The sequence below is a fragment of the Rutidosis leptorrhynchoides genome, chromosome 9 (assembly GCF_046630445.1).
Source record: "Rutidosis leptorrhynchoides isolate AG116_Rl617_1_P2 chromosome 9, CSIRO_AGI_Rlap_v1, whole genome shotgun sequence".
NCBI lineage: Eukaryota > Viridiplantae > Streptophyta > Magnoliopsida > Asterales > Asteraceae > Rutidosis > Rutidosis leptorrhynchoides.
The window spans coordinates 173968196-173978168 of NC_092341.1; the positions used below are offsets into that span (position 1 = coordinate 173968196).

The 9973-nt window shown below is 33.6% G+C and overlaps 1 non-coding gene across 1 annotated transcript; it reads left to right on the forward strand.

Annotated features, from left to right (window-relative positions):
- The first annotated feature begins 4405 nt into the window (after positions 1–4405).
- Positions 4406–4512, forward strand: LOC139869878 (small nucleolar RNA R71). The gene has a single exon (XR_011766455.1). It is a non-coding gene; the product is annotated as a small nucleolar RNA R71 (small nucleolar RNA).
- The last annotated feature ends 5461 nt before the right edge of the window (positions 4513–9973 follow it).

Consider the following 9973-nt stretch of genomic DNA (forward strand, 5'->3'; position numbering starts at 1 on the left):
TTACATGTCTTCAAAGCCCAAAATGCTTTGTGTTCAATTTCTACTGGAAGATGACATGCTTTTCCATAAACAAGTCTAAAAGGTGTGGTTCCAATTGGAGTTTTGTAGGCTGTTCTAAAAGCCCAGAGTGCATCCTCCAATTTAATGGACCATTCCTTCGGATTTGATCCTACGGTTTTCTCTAAAATACGTTTTAAAGCTCGGTTGGTATTTTCAACTTGTCCACTTGTTTGTGGATGATATGCGGTGGAGATTTTATGAGTTACTCCATATCTTTTGAGAACTTTCTCAAGTTGATTATTACAAAAATGAGTACCCCGATCACTTATTAAAGCTTTCAGTGTTCCGAACCTTGCAAAAAGACGTTTTAAAAAGTTGACTACAACTCGTGCATCATTAGTTGGGAGAGCTTGTGCTTCCGCCCATTTAGATACATAATCAATGGTAACGAGAATGTAGAGATTTTTATGAGATTTTGGAAATGGACCCATAAAGTCAATACCCCAAATGTCAAATACTTCACATACTTGAATGACATTTTGTGGCATTTCATCATGTTGACTTATTTTTCCGGCCCTTTGACAAGCATCACAGGATTTGCAAAGAAGGTGTGCGTCTTTGAAAATTGTAGGCCAATAGAATCCAGCATCGTAAACTTTTCTTGCTGTAAGTTGATGCCCATAATTCCCTCCTATTGGTCCTGTGTGACAATGGTTTAAGATTTGACTAGCTTCGTCTCCGAATACACATCGGCGTATTATTCCATCGGGACAACTTTTAAACAAATGTTGATCTTCCCAGAAATAGTGTTTTATATCACTAAAGAATTTCTTTCGTTTTTAGTACGATAATCCTTTTTCAAGGAATCCACATACTAAGTAGTTTGCATAGTCTGCAAACCATGAAATTTCATTATAATCTATCTTCAATAGATATTCATCAGAAAAGTTGTCTTGTATGGCCGATTCATTTAGAACTTCTAATTCGGGATTTTCAAGACGAGAAAGATGATCAGCTGCGAGATTTTCTACTCCCTTTTTATCTCGGATTTCAATATCGAACTCTTGTAAGAGTAAGATCCAACGGATTAATCATGGCTTGGCATCTTGTTTTGAAAATAGGTATCTAAGAGAGCAGAATGGTCGGTATAGACCACCGTTTAGCTAGAACGAGATATGAACGAAATTTGTCAAAAGCAAAGATAATAGCAAGGAGTTCTTTTTCAGTACTTGTATAATTTGTTTGTGCTCCTTGTAATGTCTTACTAGCATAATATATAGGTTGAAATCGTTTTTCAATCCTTTGTCCTAAAACGGCTCCCATTGCAAAATCACTTGCATCGCACATTAATTCAAACGGTAGATTCCAATTCGGTGTTGTAATGATCGGCGCATTAGTGAGTTTCTCTTTAAGAATATTAAAAGATTTGATACATTCATCTGAAAAGATGAATGGAGCATCCTTTTCTAGGAGTTTATTCATAGAAGTGGCAATTTTCGAAAAATCTTTTATTAAACGTCGGTAAAAACCGGCATGCCCTAGAAAACTCCTAACTCCTCTAACATTGGTGGGATGTGGAAGTTTAGTAATTACATCTACTTTAGCTCTATCCACTTCAATTCCTTCTTTTGAAATTTTATGTAAAAGAACGATGCCTTCTTTAACCATGAAATGGCATTTCTCCCAATTAAGTACTAGATTTGATTGTTCACATCTAATAAGCATTCGTTCCAGATTAACTAGACATGATTCAAATGTATCACCGAGGACTGAAAATTCATCCATGAAAACTTCCATGCATTCTTCTATCATGTCGTGAAAAATCGCCATCTTACACCTTTGAAAGGTTGCAGGGGCGTTGCAAAGTCCAAATGGCATGCGTTTGTAAGCAAAAGTACCATAAGGGCACGTGAATGTGGTTTTCTCTTGGTCCTCATGTGCTATTGGAATTTGAAAATATCCGGAAAATCCATCAAGAAAGCAATAGTAACTATTTCCGGCTAATCTTTCCAACATTTGATCAATGAAAGGTAAGGGAAAGTGATCTTTTCTGGTGGCGTCATTTAATTTTCTATAATCAATACATAAACGCCATCCTGTTACAGTCCTAGTAGGAATATGCTCATTTTTCTCATTTGTAATGACAGTCATGCCACCCTTCTTAGGCACGCATTGAACTGGGCTTACCCATGGACTATCAGAGATTGGATAAATTAAACCTGCATCTAGCAGTTTAATAATCTCTTTCTTAACTACATCTTGCATATTAGGATTTAGTCTTCGTTAGCGTTGCACATACGTTTTATGACCTTCTTCCATAAGGATTTTATGTGTGCAATACGAAGGACTTATTCCTTTAATATCATGAATCTTCCATGCAATGGCTGGTTTATGAGCTTTCTACACAGAAATGAGTTGTGATTTCTCATTTTCAGTAAGAGAAGACGATATTATTACAGGTAATTCAGATTCACCATGTAAATAAGCGTATTCCAAATGGTTTGGAAGTGGCTTTAACTCTAATTTCGGTGGTTCTTCTATCGATGATTTATATCGATATCTGTCTTCTTCTTTTAGCATTTGAATTTCTTCTGTTGTTGGTTCATATCCATTAGCTATTAGTGTAGCTAACATTTCAGCTTCATCAATTGGTTCATTACCTTCTCTTAAAGAACACTCTCCTGTTCCTTGTAATTCTGGAAATTCTTCTAACAATTCTGCATGTGAGTCTATAGTTTGAATATAATAACATGTATCATCTGCAGATTGCGGTTGTTGCATTGCTCTATCAACTGAAAAGGTAACACTCTCGTCCTCTATACTTAGGGTCAGTTTCTTACCGAACACGTCTATCATTGCTTTAGCCGTGTTTAAGAATGGTCTTCCTAATATGAGAGGAACTTGAGAATCTTCTTCCATGTCAAGAACAACAAAATCTACTAGAAATACTAAAGTACCAACTTTAACTAGTATGTTCTCCATTATCCCTCTAGGATATTTTATTGATCGATCGGCTAGTTGTATGCTTATTCTTGTTGGTTTCAATTCTCCAAGGTCTAGTTTAGCGTATAGTGAATACGGCATTAGATTTATACTAGCACCTAAGTCTGCCAATGCTTCTATTGAACTAAGACTACCCAGAAAACATGGAATTGTGAAACTTCCTGGATCAGATAGTTTTTCTGGTATCTTATTCAACAGCACTGCTGAACAATTAGCATTCATAGTAACGGCCGAGAGTTCTTCCATTTTCTTTCTATTCGTGATCAGATCTTATAAGAATTTAGCATATCTAGGCATTCCTGAAATCACATCGATGAAAGGAAAATTTACATTTATCTGTTTAAACATATCCAAGAATTTGGATTGCTCGGCTTCAAGTTTCTCTTTCTTCATTTTACTCGGGTAAGGAAGTGGTGGTTGGTATGGTTTAACATAAGGTTTAGCCTTAACTGTGTTATCTTCATTAACCTTTTCAACTACCGGTTCTTTTTCCTTATCTTGTTCAGGTTGTGGTTCTTGTGGAGTAGGAATAGCTTCATCAGAAGTTACATGTATTTCAGGTGGTTTAAGTGTTGTACCACTTCTTGTGGTAATAGCTTTAGCTGTTTCATTCCGGGGGTTAGCATTTGTATCACTAGGCAGACTTCCCGGTTTTCTTTCACCTATTAATCTTGCTAGGTTACTTACTTCTTGTTCCAGATTTTGAATAGAAGCTTGTTGATTTCTAAATGCTTGAGCATTTTGTTCATTAGTTTGTTTTTGAGATGTGAAAAACTGCGTTTGAGTTTCAACTAGCTTCGTCATCATATCTTCTAAATTCGGCTTTTTATCATCGGGTTGTGGTGGTTTGTTTTGAAAATTAGGTCTTTGCTGATTGTAAGTATTGTTGGATACTTGTTGATTGCTAGGACCTTGTTGGTTGTTGTATGGAATATTTCAGTTATAGTTCTGGTTTTGATTGTAAATCGGTCTTGGCGGTTGATAATTATTCTGATAATTATTTCCAGGCCTTTGGTTTATGTATGAAATATTCTCTCTTTGTTCCATTGTTAATTCAATACTGAGACAATCTTTTGTTAAATGTGGTCCTCCACACTGCTCACAACTAATTTGTATTGAGTGAATATCCTTAGTCAACTTTTCCATTCGTCTCTCGACAGCATCTATCTTTGCGGAAATGGAATCTAAGTCATGGCTAGAATCGGCTCTAGCTGCTTTAGATGATCTAACGATATCTTTTTCTTGGTGCCACTCATGTGAGTGGGAAGCAGTGTTATCAATAATTTTGTAAGCATCAGTTTCGGTTTTCTTCATAATAGAACCACCAGCTGCTATATCTATGTCTTTCCTTGTAGTGATGTCGCATCCTTGGTAGAATATTTGTACTATTTGACAGGTATCTAAACCATGTTGCGGACATCCTATTAATAACTCTCCAAATCTTGTCCACGCCTCATATAGAGTTTCATTCGGTTTCTGTGTAAACGTAACAATTTCTCCTTGAAGTCTTACGGCTTTAGATGCCGGAAAGAATTGTTTAAGAAATTTTTCAACTAAAACGTCTCATGTATCAATCGCCCCTTCAGGTAACGATTCCAACCAATCTTTGGCTTCTCCCTTTAAAGTCTAGGGAAATAACATGAGATATATCTGTTCATCCTCCACTTCTCGGATTTTAAATAGTGTGCAGATCCTATTAAAGGTACGAAGATGTTCATTTGGATCTTCCTTTGGCGCACCACTAAATTGGCATTGATTAGTCACCATGTGTAGAATTTGTCCTTTAATTTCATAATCTGGCGCATTAATGTCTGGATGAGTAATTGCGTGACCTTGGCCAGTGCGTTTAGCTCTCATTCGGTCCTCCATACTTAAAGGTTCCAGATTCTCCATAATTGAATTTGTTGAATCGAAATCACTAGAGGATTCTGATTTAATGGTTCGTTCGTCAACAATCTCTGTTTGAATGATTGGTGGTTCCGGAGGAAAATTTAATGGTTCAGGATCTATGAATCGTCCCTGAATATTCTCCGGATTCTCAATTGTGAGGTCGGGTTCAAAAAATGGATTATCGGAAATTTGAACTGGAGTACTTGGTCGACTGGATGACGATTCTAAAGAAAAATCAACGGCGGTAATATTTGCTAAATGTCTTGATCTAGTTACAGGTGGTGAACGTACAAAAGGTGGTGAACGTCTTGCTCGGTGCATTCACTGAATATCCTATTAGTTTTTTAAAAGGAACGAAAAATTATATAAGTTATCCAATCAATAGACTTTTCTGATTTTGCCCACGTTTCGAATAGCCAAAAGATGCAGCAGAGGGGCAGGATTCGTTTGGTCTCAATATAATTGAGGACTGTTTGGCTCCAATAACCCGGTCCACGTAAAAATCCAACTATTACTACGAACCAGAAAATTTTGATGTCTATCAATTTAACCACTTAAAATAAATTTTCATAATTTTAAGAAATTTAGATAAGAAGTAGAATAAAAATCTATGTCCTAAAAACTAGAATAGCGAGAAATAAGAAATAAAAAGAGCGTGTCGGAAAAAGATCGAAAAATAAAAATAAGAAAGAAAAAAAAAATGACTTATAGAACTTAAAAACACTAAACTAACCCAACCTTATTACTATCACTAACTTAAAATTATAATCGCAAATTGAGATTACTAATTGGAATGATAATTGATACATAGGTAAAAGGTGTCTAAAAATATTAAAGCTTACAAGAAAAACTATATCTCAAATGGCAATAACTTAAAAAGAAACTAAAACTTAAAAAGGCGTCGCAAAATTCTAAAGTACCTAAATCTTAGTCTAAAGAAAAAGCACTTAAGGGATTTTACTGCAAAGCCTAAAAATCTAAAAAAATAACTATGGCAAAAACTAAGTTTAAAACTAAATACGAGCAAAAAATACAAATATTACGCTAAAACAATTAAAAAGGGGCAAAATATAAAAATATACTAAAAGTTGTAAAAATTACAATTTTTATAAAAATATTATTTTTATATTATTTATTTTATTAAACTATTAATTTTTATATATAATAAAACTAATTAAAATTTAAAATACAATTTAATTTAAAAACTTAAACTAATTATAATAATAATTAAGTAATTAGGGTTTATTAATAATAATAATAATTATCCGTAATAAATGCTGATTAGGATTTCTGTCGGTGTCAGGGTGGCTCCGCGAGTTGCGGTACTTGAAGCTGCAAACTCCGCGAGTCGCGGGGTTCCAATTTTCAACTCAGGTACTTTTTTTAATTCGACGTTTTTTTTAATAAAAACAAAATTTTTAAATAAAACTTATATTTTTATAAAATAAAAATAAAGAAACTTTACAAAACTTAAATATTTAACAAATTCTTAAAAATATTTATATTTTTGTTTTTCTTTTCTATGTTTTCGAATATTTAAAACGTATTTTTACAAAAACGTATTTTTATAAAAGTAAACTAAAAATAAAAATCTTTTTTTTTATAATTATTAGCGTTGCGCTTCCGGCTTTTAAGCTAGATTGTCCCCGGCAGCGGCGCCAAAAATAATTTGATGTCAAAGCTAAGGGGTATAAAATACTATTAAATTTTACAAGGAAATACTATTAAATACGATACAATTTTACACAAGATATTTATTTATTTATAGAATGGATATACTTAAACCTTGCTACAACACTTATAGGCAGTGTACCTAATCGTACAGTAGTGTAGTTTTTAGTAAGTCCGGTTCGTTCCACTGGAAAAATCTTTAAACAAAGCTTAACGCTATATTAGTTTACTTTTATAAAAACAAATATATATATATATATAAGTAATATTATTATTATAAAGGGGGGTTTTTACCGTTTAATGACCGGTTTGTCGATTTTAAAACTTTAGTTGCAGTTAAAATCAAATGTAAAATATTAAATAAAAGACTTAATTTAAAGCGTAAAGTAAATAACTATAATGAAATTACGAATAATAAAAGTGCGATAAAATAAACTTGCAATAATTAAAAAGTACGATAATTAAAAGTGCAATTAAATACAATAATAATAAATAAAAGTGCTATAATTAGAAGTGCAATTAAATATAAAATAAAGAAAATTAAATATGAAATAAAAGAATTATGCTTATTTAAACTTCTGTAATCATGATGTTTGACGTGTTAATTTTAGTTTTATGCCCATGGGTTAATTGTCCCTTGTCCTGGATTATTTAATATGTCCGTCTGGTTTTTGTCCATAACAGTCCATCAGTCATAAATATAAAATGCGAGTATCCTCGTCAAATTATCCTTATACCCGAAGTCAAATATTCCAACTAATTGGGGACTTAAACTGTAACAAGATTTTAATACTTTGTTTAATAATTACACCAGGATGTCGACTGCGTGTAACCCAAGGTTTTAATACTCTGTTATCAATTATGCCAAGTGTCCTTGTACATAATTTCACCCCTGTTTTAATAATTCTAGTGGCTATTAATCCATTCCCGTGTCCGGTTAAATGAACGATTATTCGTACATATAAATACCCCTCCCATCGTGTCCGATTGAGTGTATATGGTAATTTATGGGTACGTCCAATTATAAATCTTTATATTAACATTAACAAACTATCATTTAGTTAAACAAATATAAAGCCCATTAATAACCCATAGTCTAATTTCCACAAGTGTCGTTCTTTTGTCCAAACTCCAATTATGGTACAAAGCCCAATTACCCAATTTTAGTAATTAGCCCAACATCATGATTACTTCGGATTAAATAAGTATAATAATAACTTAGCTACGAGACATTAAATTAAAAAGGTTGAACATAACTTACAATGATTAAAAATAGCGTAGCGTTACACGGACAGAATTTCGACTTACACCCTTACAACATTCGCTAACATACCCTTATTATTAGGATTAAAATTAAAATTAAAATTAAAATTAAAATATAAATTATAAATATAAATATTACGTATAGATATAGAGAGATTGATATATTGGATATTTTTTTACGATCAGAATGCACGAGCTTTATAGGCAGTTTCAACATTTGGGGCTCCGCGACTCGCGGCCCTTTTCTTCTTCAAACTCCGCGAGTCGCGGAGATCGTTTTTACAGCTCACCCACATTTGGCTCTTTGTTTGCCGACGATTTATTTTATAAATATAATATATATATATAATTAATATAATTAATTATATATTATATTATATTTATATACATAGTTAACTTGTAATTTTTAGTCCGTTGCATCGAGCGTTGAGAGTTGACTCTGGTCCCGGTTCCTGATTTTCGAACGTCCTTGCGTACTATTTTATATCTTGTACTTTGCGTTTTGAATCTTGTACTCTTGTAATTTCGAGACGTTTCTTATCAATAATTGGAACCTCTTTGATTGTATTTTGTACTTTTGAGCTTTTTGGTCGTTTGCGTCTTCAATTCGTCGAATCTGTCTTTTGTCTTCACCTTTTAATATTTAAACGAATATCACTTGTAAATAGAACATTTGCAACTAAAAGCTTGTCTTTCTTGGGGAATAATGCTATGAAATATATGTTCGTTTTTAGCATTATCAATTTGCTCTCTTCTCTTGGTGTTTTTGCCATTTTTGATTTGTACGCAGAGTTCAAATGAATGCGATCTTCTGCATTATCACTATCGCTATCATTATGCTCAAGAACTAGACGATCAACTTGTGATCCTGAATCATTCAATGGCCATAAGTAAGTGCGCGGTATGCGAGATTCGCAATTACGCTTAGCATCTATCTTAGCTTGCTCGATTGCAGTACCAACAATTTTGTCAGTTCGCAGACTAGATTTTCTAGATAAAGCTTTTGGTCGCTTCCCATCAGCGATTGTTTCATTGCGATTTTGCAGCAAAGTTCTTCGCGCAATCATTTTTTCAGCAGCAACTTCTGGCTGCGAGTCACTAGCATTATTTTCAGCAGATGTTTCAGCGATCGGTTCTTGAACCGATTTTCCCGCGATTATACTAGCATTTGTTTGCAATGGAAATATCACAACGTTCTGCGAATCACCAGGCAGTGCATCAGCATTCGCAGAAATGCCAGTTTGCTTTGCATTTGTCATCATGATTATCGAGCAGATCGACTGATTGCGTATTACAAAAGCACCTGTAAATCATCACAACAAAAACAAGATTGGAATTAAACCAGAGAATTAATAGTTTGATAGAACGAAACAAAAAAATTTCGGTTTAATTTGTAAACGTGTCCCACGGATGGCGCCAATTGTTCAATCCTTAATTAGCGATGTTATTTAATTACGGATTGAGTGCAATAAGATTATAATGGAGGATGAAATATTTGATGATTATTTAGGGCCCCGATGTTCGTCTTTCTCTTTAACTATCAAGTGATCAACCACCCCGACCCGGTCTTGATCGTTAATTAGCATATTTCACCTTTGCGCGGTGTAAAAATCTCTTGGGCAAGATCACAAGTGGAAATTACAAAGGCTTGGGCAAAATGGCAGAGAATCAACAACCTATAAATGAGAGGCCTAGCTCCCTATTTATAGCATTCGAGATATCCGCGGTTTGCGAATTACTTAACTATCCGCGAAACTCAGCGGATTAAACCGCGGTCTTGCATTAATGCGAAAACATAACCGCTGTACTTATTTTCAGCGAACATTTCATAGTTTTGCCTTATAATTCGCGTAGTTTTGTCTTTGGCCTTTAGCCAATAAAATATATATATACACTTTTATTCAAAAAATAATTGTATATAATAATTCTAAAATAATATAACTTACACTTTACTAACGTTACCACTTTTAAAATTTGTCAACACCACGGTCTCTTACACACAAAATAACCTATTAAAATATGTCAACACCACGAGCTCTTACACTCAAAAGAACTTTTAAAATATGTCAACACCACGGGCTCTTAAACTCAAAAGAATAATTGTATGAAAATAATCAATTAATTTTGCACGATTATTTTACCCACC